This window comes from Apis florea, unplaced genomic scaffold (assembly GCF_048593485.1).
Source record: "Apis florea isolate Af1SG1 unplaced genomic scaffold, ASM4859348v1 contig_1653_pilon, whole genome shotgun sequence".
Taxonomy (NCBI): Eukaryota; Metazoa; Arthropoda; class Insecta; order Hymenoptera; family Apidae; genus Apis; species Apis florea.
This window is the reverse complement of record NW_028256433.1, coordinates 278921-292457: the sequence shown is the minus strand read 5'-3', so window position 1 is coordinate 292457 and position 13537 is coordinate 278921. Positions and strand designations below refer to the sequence as shown.

At 21.4% G+C, this 13537-nt stretch overlaps 1 long non-coding RNA gene across 2 annotated transcripts in view; it reads right to left on the bottom strand.

Moving 5' to 3' along the window:
• LOC147658760 (uncharacterized) overlaps positions 1-11953 on the bottom strand; it is a 28205-nt gene extending 16252 nt beyond the window's left edge. The window contains exons 1-4 of one of the 2 annotated variants that reach the window (XR_015292123.1): positions 11580-11953; positions 8189-8468; positions 3999-4958; positions 3414-3603 (exon numbers count right to left, since the gene is read on the bottom strand). This is a non-coding gene — a long non-coding RNA (uncharacterized LOC147658760). The remainder of the gene's footprint in view (positions 1-3413; positions 3604-3998; positions 4959-8188; positions 8469-11579) is intronic. The other variant, XR_015292120.1, reaches the window with a different exon arrangement.
• Between the last annotated feature and the right edge of the window lie 1584 nt (positions 11954-13537).

Below are 13537 nucleotides of genomic sequence, written 5' to 3'. Positions count from 1 at the left end.
TTGGAATGCCTTTAACATTCATTCATCAGATCCAGGTGTATTGTATTTTATTTTTAACTCATTTTGCAATCAATAAAAAATTCTTGTCGAATTATAATGAATACAAATAAATTTGCTGCTAATTAGAGTTCTCCCACTTTTAATGAAATATCTTCAATTGGAAGGATCATAGTTTCATAATAATAACAAATAATATTGCCTAACTCATGACATCCTCAAGTTAGAGAAAAAAAATTTTTCGAATTGAATTGGTAACCAGTGCATAAAGATATCAAGATGCTGATAGCGTATATTTATTATAGATTTCCTCGAAACAGAATGATGTTGCTTGCTGCCGAGTCAACCGTGTCTGAAATATATCACTCTTTGCAAACGTTGACCAAACTTTTCTCGAGAAACGGTAGTCTTCTCAAACAATATCCTTCTTTCTTTAGATTTAATTTTGGATTTAATTTAATTTAAATTTAATGGAAATTAGAGGACCGATAATAATGGAAAAAGATTTCTATGTGAGAAACTCGTCATAAATCTTGCGAGCAGTAAATTCTGGAGACAGAAATGAAGCGCAATGATTTTCTTTTATAACATAATTATGGTGCAAAAAGGAGCAACGCAACGAAAGAGAATCGAAATCATCCCGGTTCATAAAGAGACAAAAGAAAAGCTTCATCTTCAAACTCTTGAAATGAAATTTATTTTGGTACTCGATTATAGAGACATATATTATAGTAGCACATCATGCTAGTCTATTATAGCGGTTTCAGTGATGCTGTGACTTATAATCATAAAATCATCGTCGACGTGAAAATTCATGTCGACAAGATAATGACAACCGTGTAATATCATTGTCAAAAGAGTACAAATAAAAGGAATTATAAGAAAAGATCATTATTCTAAAAGAATAGATAGATTTCGGCTAAGTGGTAAATTTCAGAAAATGAGTCGTCATTCCTGTATCCTCAAGAGGATCCTCAATCATCGTACCAATAGTGGAAATGAGAAAGCCAAAACTGTTATTTCTTTGAATCGAGCATAGAATCAACATCAACATCAGTGGACGAAACTTATCATCCAGTTATTGAAATATATTGGAATAAAGTTTGAAAAAAGAAAGTCTAGTGCTGAAAAACAATGTGTGAAATTAATATAATAACATTTTGGAGATCTGAACCATTAATGATATCCAAATTGGAAGCAGAGTGTAACATCCAGTAAAATAAATGTTATTAATCTCCAAATCTCTTTTTAAAATAAGTCTATTTAATTTATATATACTTCAATTTGTACAAGACAATTTAAATCCTTGATAACAAAGCATGCAATCAAGCGTTTTAGGCGATTTTATAAAAAATTTATTAGTGACATATGAATGACTGCTGAAGGATTTATAATCGAATATGTAAAATTATAAGAATTTAACGCGGTTCAAAGAAAGATTCAATTAGTGATCAATAGTATTAATTAGGACTTGATTTAAAAATATATATTATGAGATTAATGAAAGATTAGAGACTTTGTGAGAAAAAATTTCGCACTCATCAATAAGTTCTGTCTTTACCACGATGATCAGTGTAAGTAAATTATTGGTAATTGATTTTAAAATTCAGTGGTTAGAGTTTTTAAGACATTTTTCATTATTTATATTATTAAAATGAATTACTATCAGTATATAGAAATATATTCCTATACAGAATATGTAGAAATATCATTATTGCCTATAAGGATTTTGCTCCAAGAATAAAAAAGATATTAAATATTATAAAAATTATTAATTACAAAGGAATCTGAAGAATATTAAATCATTGCCAAAATCGCATAAACACTATGCATAAACACTATATCAATGCATTTTTAAATTAACTGCCCATTCAAAACGATTAAACACCAACATTCATTATTCATCCAAAATTTAGATAGAAACAAATGATGAATAAAAAAAAATTATATTCAAACATTTTATAGATTTTATAAAAGAAAAATCGAAAGATTTAGAGGTCAATGAGAATATTGCTTAGTTAACAACTGAGAATAATAAACACAAACTGAAGGCAATATTGTAGATCGACTAACAGTAAATAATAATACATATAAAATTTTAATTGGTTGTCGATAGAATATAAAGTTCAAAACCTCTCATGCTCACTTTGACGGGTTATAAAAGAATATCAAATTGGCAAAATATTTATTTAGAATCATTGAGGAAAGCGTGTCTATCTATAATTCTATATACTTTCGATACGAATCTTTCACTCTCGATTATTTTTTGATTAAGTGATACTTTGAATACTTTATCAAAACATGATCTTCGAAACATTAATAAATTAAGCAGATAATTTTTAATCCAGCAGATGTTCCAGCATTTCTGACAAAGATGGAGCAAATTTGAGTAGTTGCATCAAATATCACAAAAGAATAAAATGGCGAAGATTTTGTTCGTTTGACTATTGATCATAATCAAGAACAGCAACTTGTCATTCTTGAAAGAATAAAAATTGAACATCTTAGAATTATATCTAAGAACAGATGGCACAAGAGTGTTTTCAAACAATCAATGAATCGAATTTGTATCATTAATCATTGAAAAGAATGAAAGAACTAGAAAAAATGAAAATTCCGAGATATATGATGATCTCGTCTCGAATAGTTTAATCCAGTATCTAATTATTTAATGTAAGATATAGATATTTTGTAAATAATTTTATTCAATATAAATAGTTTTTTAATAATAGTTTGCTAATTTATTTGCTTATATATATATATAAGTTGAATATATTGAAGTAAGCAAAATATTGACTTTCAAAATTTGATAAGATTTCGAAAGCCAGTTTTATGTTAAAACAGATAATATATAATAATATATTCGATAAACAATTAAAAAAAATATATTTTTTAGTTTTCTGGAACTTCAGAAATTAGAGATTTCCACAACGTTATCAAACTTTCGTCCATCCACGAAATTCCATTCTCTATCCTCAAGCTATTATTATAAATAAGAAGGATGTGAGAAATTACTTAAGAGAAAAAAACTGCGAAAAACAGAGAAATAAAAAACTAAAAGAAATTTATAAGCACAGAAATTAGGAATTTCCACAACGTTATCAAACTTTCGTCCATCCACGAAATTCCATTCTCTATCCTCAAGCTATTATTATGAGTAAGAAGGATGTAAGAAATTACTTAAGAGAAAAAATTGCGAAAAACAGAAAAGTAAAAAATTAAAAGAAATTTATAAGCGCTGATAGAACTATTTCGGAAAATATTATTGTGCGTTATTGCACAATTATCCGAAAAAATAATGAATCTAGTGAGATAAGCCAATCTAAATGAGAAGTCAATTCTTATAATGGGCTGAAATCATCATATCTATTAATTACTATCAAATATATATTGGTGTGATAAGAAAAATGGCTTACCATTCACCTCCAGATTCCAACTTATCAGCAATGCATTATACATTTATCTTCAATTTAGAATTGGAAAACATTTAGCTTTAATCTTCGATCAACATCAGGAAGCTCACAAGTTCATTCAACATTATGATTTATCAAAAACATATTTTGCTTCGAGCATTATCATTCTTGAAAATACTTGTCGTCTTAATTCCTAGAAATAAAGAATTTTGTACATTAAAGATCCAAAATAGGTATTTTTTTGATTCTTCGAGTAATAAAAAATAGTGTAAGCGAATAAACGAAGCATATCATTAAATATGACAAGAATGTTGCAAAATCCAAATGACATTATTTTAAATTGCCAGTTCTTACACAAAAAAACAATTTGTTCTTTATTTTTTTCAATTTTAAAGATTAATGAAAAAAATCAGGAATAGAATAAAATATCAATTTCTTTTATTTTTGGGAACGAATAAGAATCTTTTTTATTGGATGACTGTACTTTTCTTTAACAAACACAATGAAATAAGATCAGAAACTATTCAATTTTTCTATTAATTTTAATTATTATTTTTTATTTTAATATCTTTTTTGACATTCACCTACTTCTTCATAAAAATTATAAAGCAATTGTCGCAGTACTTGTTTAATAGATCAATGTTCTTTATTATTAATTTTATGCTAAACGATGGCATATTTCTTAATTTCTTTTGAATTCTTTGCGAACACATTTTGAAACTCGATAAATAATTTTAAAAATTCAACTTTTTGTCGTTCTGTCAATCCTCCTGCATAACGTTGATAAAGTTCCTGTAAATGTTTAAAAATTTTTCCTTTACTCTTATCACTTTTTCATTTCTTGTTTTTTGTTTTTGAATACTTCTTTCTTCTTTTTTGAAAATAATTTTTTTTTCATTCACAAACATTTTTCTGAGTAATTGAAAAATTTAACTAAATTTTTCTCAAGAAAATTAAAACTTAAAATAATCATCATTCATATTAACAGAAAATCTTTTTCACTTTTAAAATTTGCTATCTTTAACAAAAAGCTATATCGATTATTATTATATATGATTTTTTCCAGAGATCAAAAGATCATTTTTAATCTGCTATATCAAAATTTATCTTGGGAATATGATCCATTTTCAAAACATTTAAAATTGAGTCTCCATCAATAATTATTTTAATTTTTCAATCGATGATGGTTTCTCAAACATAAGCCATCAGCCGATAAATTCGAAGATGAATTTATCTTTATTATGACAAAAATAGTAAGAATCAAAATCGATTCATCCTGTATATTGATTTCTTGTTTTCATTCATCCTCTTCTTACTGTAGATTTATTTTAGAAATAATTTTATTTCTTACAAATTCAGCATGTTATTATTTTTCTTTTTGATTCTCTTTTTCGTATTATTGGGAACAAAAATTGATTTCTATTTTTTTTTCGATTTATTAGTTCACAATCTCGAGACATAATCTCAATAGCTTGCATCTCTAGAACTTTAGTGATGGTAAAGATATAAATCTATCGAGATGCGAAGATTTTTTGATCTCTTTTAACGCTGTAATAAATTAAAAAATGGCTAATTCATTCCACGTTTCTGAAAAATAATCGGCAAAAATTATTTGTGTCAATCTCTCAATCTTGCTGGCCAAGATGCTGAGATTCCCTTTTTGTTATTAATAATTTTGAAACAAAACAATTTTTTTTATTTTTCTTGATATAATTTACAATTTGTTCATGAAAATATTAGTAAATTAGTATGATATTGATATGAATTGAAATAATGCTTGAAGATATATTCCCATTTTCCTTGAGATAATTTACAATTTGTTCATGAGAACATTTGATAAATTAGTATAATTAGTTATATAATAATAGAAAACATAGTTAAATACATTGTTTGTTATTGAATATTTTAATCAGATTTGAAATGTTTTTTGTTCAATCTCGAACAAGATGAATGTAACATAAATTTTTTAACTGTTCTAATCAAGATTTAATTCTTTAATCAAGATTCATTTATGTTAATTTTAGGATATATATTTCTAAAAACTTCATAACTTTTGTCTTCTTTGAATTAGTATTCTTTCTTTTAAAACTTAGATATATTCTGTATTAATTTAAATTTTTACTTTAAATTGTTATGTAATCATTTAATATTATATATTTATTAAAAACTGCATCTAGAAGTTTTCTTAAAGATTCTATTATTCTATTTGAATTGCTAGGAATTGTGAATGTATCTTATGCAACATTTGGTATTTGGTTATTATCAAGAGAAGAAATCATACGAATTCGATAGAGAAATATCTCTTAGTAATTTACTAATATTTACATTCTATGAGCAATTTATGCGATCGGATATATGTTGTTCTATTTTTGAATATTGTGAGATATTAATATCTATAATATTATCGATTTAATTGCTTCTGTATTCATGTTCATTTTTGTCCACTTTGAATATAGATGTTGCAATGATTCTTTTTTTACATAAACTTTTATTGATGAAATAGTGATTATTTTTTTTATCAAATAAAAAAATGGACTAATTTTTGTAAATGCTTCTTTTTTAATTGATTTTTTAAAATCGGCCTATCGGAAAATGAATTATCAACAATGGCCTTTAATGTTCTTTATTTGTATAGACAGTATATAAATACAATATTACTATGAAACTTATTTCATATGACACATCCTATCAATATGCTTAACTAGACTCAAAACATAACACTTAAATTTTAATGATTTTCGCAATGAAATTTTCTAATTGAAGTTTTGAGAGAAATAGAATTTTGAATAATCTATAAAATGATCAACACATTATGCCAATCTTTCTAATGAGGCGATCAAAGTCATAGTCTTAATTTTTACCAATTCTTTGATTTCTGTCTTTACAGGACATATTACATTTCAGCTTATATCCAATAAGTAGTCTAACAGTTTTGAAGTAATCTATATAAATATAATAAATATCTATGGAGCAGCAGCGACATAAAAGGCAGGTTAGATACCTAATCAAAATCAAATACTAGATCAAATCTAGTTATTATTTAAAAAAGGCAACAATTTTATGAAAAAACTATGCTGAAAAGAAATTGATGAGTGAGCTGAATATATATTTAGGAATTATCAGAATGATCTCTATATTTATGATAGATGGAATTTTAAAAAAAAAAATGTTCCTTCATTATCTCTTCATCAAAATGTACATTTATGTACAATAATATTCCAGAAAACGACGAAAAATTTTTCTGCCTAGTTATCAAATTATATGTGTCATGTATATTCATTGAACGATTTAAACAATAAATTAGACATAAATCTTTTTTTTTTTGTTATGATACCACACATATATATATTCAGAATTATTTATCGTTCAAAATGAACGATATAATACAAGGCAATGGGATGACTTTATAATAGATTATTTATGGAAATATTTTCTTATATCTAAAAATATCTGCAAAATATATAAAAAAAATTTGAAAATTCTTTTAATTTGTAATTTGACAATATCATGAAGTTATATTCCAATGATAGTATGAATCTTAGTAATAGCTTTTAATAAATATCTGGCCAAAAAAAACCTGTGTCAAGCTATTTCCACTGATGACTAACCACTAACTAACTAACATAGTAATTTTATCTCAGAAACACATTTCCTAAAAAATAAATCTATCTTTAGTTTCTTAATTTTTTAAAAAGTGGAAAGAATATGATTCAAAATAGTTGAGTCTTAGAAAATATTCAGAACATTTTCAAAGTTGTATAGAATACATTTTTTACATAGAACATTTCGCTTCTTCATAGAATAATTTAATAATTTATATATTTTTAAATTCTTAATAATTATATCAAAGTTGATTTATCTTATTTTCTAAAAAAGTGATTTTTCGAGAGTTAATTCATATAGTCGGCATATACGCTAAATTTAAGTAATCCCGAAGGATCTGAAATTAATTACAAGCAACAAGATTTACCAATGAGATAACATGATTACAAATTTATAAAATTTATTTAAAAAGTGTAAAATTATACACAAAAAAGAGAGTATTTCTCATTATTATTGATTTATAGAAATAACAAATATTCATATGTATAATGAAATTTTAAAAAATAAATTAAATTCCACTTTTTACATATTATTTTACATATTTACATATTATTTTATTAAATGTGCTAAACGTCAATTAAATAATAATAATTAAATAATGAATTTAATAACATCTATTTTTTTAAATAAATTCATAATAAAAAAAATTCATAATTTCAATAACTTAAAATTTAAAATTATTGAAAATATTTATCAATAAAACATGAGATATGATATAATTAAAGTTAACAATTATTGACATATTATTTATTATATATATTTTTTCATAATTTAAAAATATTGTTCGAATATTTTACAATTATCGAACAAACACAATATACTTAGAAATATTATATTAAAAATTATATTTCTAAAATAAGATTTATTTATAATAATGAAATTTCTTTCATAAAATTTTTTGATGCAACAATTTTTTATGCTTCAAATTTTTTTATAATTTTTATATGCAAAATTGTAAAAATATAGAATATTTTATTATAATAAAATAACTAACTAAAATAAATAAAAGAATAAAAATAATAAAAAATTTTATAAAAAAATATTATAAAAATTAATATTAAAAAGAAATATAATATTAATATTAAAAAAATTTATAAAAGAAGATAAAAAGTTATTTGTTCAGAATTTTGAACTTACGACTTATACGAAATAAATATTCAAGCATTTATACTCACTCGGCTATATGCATATAGTATATATATTTTTGAATTCTATTTATATTCATATTTTTCAATGCTTAATATTTTTTTATTAATTTTTCAAAAATAACCATACCATTTCTTTTGAAAATGATTTATCGTTAATTTAACAAGCGTCGAATGCACAAGCTCGAAATTTTAGTATTTGGCATCCTTGTTAGAATCAATCCATAAAGAACTTAGATATTTCTCAAATCCTTCTCAAGTATGACGATCAGATATTCACAAATATACAGCAGTTTTTTGTTGATAAAAGCTATAAAATAGAATAAATGAAGAATAAGTTTTTTTTTTATAATGCAAAATAACAAAATATAAATAAAATAAATATAAATATAATTTTTTAATCATAAACAGATATATTTATGATAAATCAAAATTTTGAATTTTTTAAAATATTTAATTAATATATCAATAACATTATTATTAATTAATATATAATATTAATAATTTTATATATTATTACATATTAATATTAATGTATAATATTAATAATAATATTAATATATTAACGACATTATTTCATCAAAATTAATAATAATAAATATTAATATATATAATAATAATAAATATTAATAAATATAATATAATAATAATCAAAATTAATAATATTTAAATAAATTAAAATGTAATGAAATAAAATGTGATTTTAAATCTGTAATATTCTATTTTATTTAGCTTCCGTTTATTTTACTATGCATTATTTCATTTTTTATATTTTCATTATTTCTCTAGATATCATTTATAATTCTTAATATATATTACAAACTATAAATTAAAATGTACATAAATATATTTGAAATTGAAACAATTCCAATATATTTAATAAATTGATTATAATTTTCTATTAATTTAATAATAATTTGATTGAATTATTTATATTAAAAAATATAATTTTTTAATTTTCTATACTGACTTCAATATGTTAATAACAGTCTTTGAATAAAAATAATAAAAATGCTTGTGAGATATTAAATATTTGTTTCCAAGACATTCAGAATGTAAAATGATAATTTAAAAATGATCTTCTCATTGATTTCATAATCTAATTGATTAATTTGATTAATTCAATAAGCTTAAGTATGTTTATCATTTTGAACAACTTTCCATTATACATATTATTATTACTTTGCTTTCTAAGATACTTACAAAAAATTTTTGACAAACATAATAATATATTGATTTATATATTATATATTAGATTTATAATTAGTAATATATATTATATCCTGCTTATTACAATTAGATATTTTAATTGCTTGTACTTGAATATTTCTCTTGAATAATATTTTTATTAGTAATTTACATACATACATACATGCAGAACAAAAGTAATAAGATTATTAAAGAAATAATAATAATTATGGTGAAATTATATAAATTTTTAAATATATATAATAATTAATATAAATTGGTGCTGTTTTTAATCAAACAAAAAATAATTTACGCCACGACGAATTATATAAATTGTAAATAATTTAATCTAATCTAATCTACAGCTCATTAATTTTTCTGCTTTATTATTATGTTTAAGTTATTGTAATATTATAAATTACTATATGAGAATGTATCGTCATTAAGCAATAAAACTTAATCTTATTAAACTTAAAATTTAAATATAATCTATTAATTTTTTTCTTATTATTATTTAAGTTAGATTAAATTATATAATGTTATATATTACATTATATTTAGCTATATATTAAATTATATATAAAAATATAAGCACTATCTATATAACAGAATTCACATCAAAATGAATGTATTTATGAATAAATATATTCAAGAAAAATTTTTTGCAAATATCCCGAAAACTAAAATCGAAAATAAATTATATGTATAGAAAAAAATTATTCAGAATGTAATATTGTAATATTGATATCATATTTTAAGGATATAAAAATTATTATTACATTTATAAATATAAAATAAACATATATTATATTCTACTAATAATATCTAATAAATTCTAATAATATATTCTATATTTTTTTTTTGAACATACAAATTTTGAATACAAAAAATATATTATCATAAATCAGTATTGTAGCATTATTAGCATATTAATAAATTATTATAGCAATATCAAACAAATAAATTATTGAAGATTTCAAGTATTATAATCAATTATTAATTTATAATTATTTATCAAGTTTGTTAATATAGTAATAAAGCAATATCAACTAATATAAATAAATGATCAATCTTTTAGAAATACATATCATTAAAACCAAAATTTAAAAGTTCAATATTATAAAAAATCATATGGACATATAGAAATTAAATTATAATGATAATGTTCTATAATTTTATTAAATTTATAATAATCAAATTCTAATAATCAGTTCTAATTATCAAATATTTTAAAAATATTTTAGAAAGTAATCTTATTACATAATATAAAAAAAATGAAATCTTTTTTTTAAAATAGTTTATAACATATTGAATTATGATAATTAGAAGTTTTAAATATTTTTAAATAAAATATCTATATATTATTCAGAATTGCTATTTTATATTACTACTATTATATGATAATCTCTGATTTAAAAAAACATATGTAATATTATATTAATATATTTAAACATTTATATAATTTGAAAATAATAAAAGAAATATAATAATATAAATATTAATTCAAAAATATTAATATATATTAATATAATTTAATATAAGTTTAACATTGAAACATTAGATAAAAATTTACTATAAAATAAATTAAACAGAAATACATAAATTTCAGATTATATTTAGTGTTTGAATTTATTGTATTTAATATTTATTTTATAAATTATATTATAAAGTTATTACAATATGAGAATAAATATCAATGCTTATTAAATAAAAATATTATATATATAATATGTACAAAGCATATTATCAAGTAATAAAAGATTTAAATATTTCTTAATATAATATAAAAACATAGAAAATTTATTGAATATATCTGAATATATCTAAATATATCTTGCTACATAAGAAGTTTATTATAAAATTTATATATTATAAAATAAATATAATTATACCTATATGCTAGTAATAAAATTGATAGTATATAACATTTTCAGAGAAAAAAATTATTGTGCTCTTTCAATTAAAAATTAATAAAATCTTAATTAAATAAAGAAAAATTATTAAGATAACATAAAACATTCTTCTCATATTTCTCATAAAAAAAATTAACTATTAATATATATATATATAATAATTAATATACATGGGATGAATATATTTCAAAAAAGTAAAATAGATTCTGAAAACATCTTGAATAAGAGAATAATTAAAAATATATTAATTCGAGATATTTTATCTGCAATTATTTATTTTTAAACTGTATATGATATTTATTATTAAATAAGAAACTTACCATTAATTCCATATATATATATCCATATATATCCGATTGGATATATGATATATTTTTAACAAAGCCATGTTTGAAATTATTACAATTTTATTAATTTCTATAATTTTTATAAAGAATACGAGAAAATTATTACAAAATATATTTTTTCATTAGACAATTATTTTTTTAAAAATAACCTTATTATTTTGAATTTTTTACTGAATATTTAACTTATAAAATTCAGATTGAATTTTTTTTTTTTAATATATCACAAACTCATTCCAGATTTGTTAGTAATAAACTTTATTGCCTTACATTTGTATTTCGAAATAGTAAAAGAAAAACGAACTAGATATGAAATAACATGATACGATTGCTACGCCGCCTATTGAGACATATGTCTTAAGTTATGTTTTCATGCGATAATAAATTGTAGTTTTATAGTTATAATATTAAATATGATTTTCGTCGTTGTTACATTATCATAAATATTGAATTTTTTTTATTATTATATAGTATAATATATTATATGCTGTCATATAATGAAAATCACAAAAACTTAATGTTTTGTTATAATTAAATTAATATTTAATGTCATGTAAAAATGTACCTTAACACATGAATCTTAGGTGACGTAATAATTGAATCATATTATTTTCTCTTTAATTAATTTTTTCTTCTTTATTATTTCCAAATAAAAATATAACATCAAAATCTGAAAATCTAGAGTCTCATTTTGACAAAGCATTAAGGGAAAAATTCTTTGTTGGTGTTTTGTCCAATTAATTTTGAGTGAAAATATTGTATTTTTATTAGTATTATCTGCATGTATGAAAAGAGTGCGCTACTATCATATTTTGAAGGTAACTAATAATATGTAATAGACTTATCTAGAAATGGATATTCATTGGTAAATATTTTCATAAAAAGTTGTCACGAATCTTTTAACGAACATTTTAATACTTACAATTTTTTTGGTTTCTTATATCTTACAATAAATATATAATACAAAAAATATTAATATTATACAATATATATATATATAAATTATTATATATTAAGGATATTAATATATTCATGAAGAGAGGTATAACCAGAAATAGACGAATTTCGCTTTATTATCAATTTATCTAATACAAAATTACTTATAATTTATAAATAAACTATCTACACTTTTAAACTACTTATATCAATTTTTAATAGACTTGAATCATTTAAAAATTCAATAATTACGAAGAAAAAGAAGTTATAATAAGATAAGAATTTTATCGCGAAAAATGAAAAATCATTCTTGCAGCTTCGAACTTAATTTTAATAGCAAAGCTATTAATTATTCATAAAGCTAATATCAACAACAATCAATATTTGCCAAAATTCTATATATGAAATAATATTAAATTTATTATATAATAAATTTATGAAAGAATTGAGGCAGGATTTGGTAAATAATATTTTTCAAAAAGTTTTATATTAAAAGATCATTATATATATAAATTTTTTTAATCAATTGTTTAATGCATATAACATTTTTACAATTATGATTTGCGACAAAAAATAAAAAATACAAATATTTTTTATTAGAAATAGTTAGAATAAATGAGCGGCAAGTCAAATGAAAACGACATAAATTCTTTTTTTTTTTTTTAACATTGGAGAAATCCTCATAGGATATCTCGACTTTCTGGAATAATGTCGAACTTTTACCGACTAAAAGCTACACGGTGGCGCCTCCGGGAAACATCAAGAATTCTTGATCAACATCTCCGGCACTCCTTGCGCCTTATCTCATTGAAACTCATTCCTGAAGAAGGTGGAAGTTGTTGCCTCTTCGAACAGTTCATTTGGCGACGCCGCACAGCAGAGTATTTATCTCTCAAAAGCAGAAAAAAGTCCTTTTTCATAAGTATTCGAAAAAATTTTTATACATATTAATTAATTGAATATTTGGTTCACAATAGAGTATGCTTTTTTTCATATTT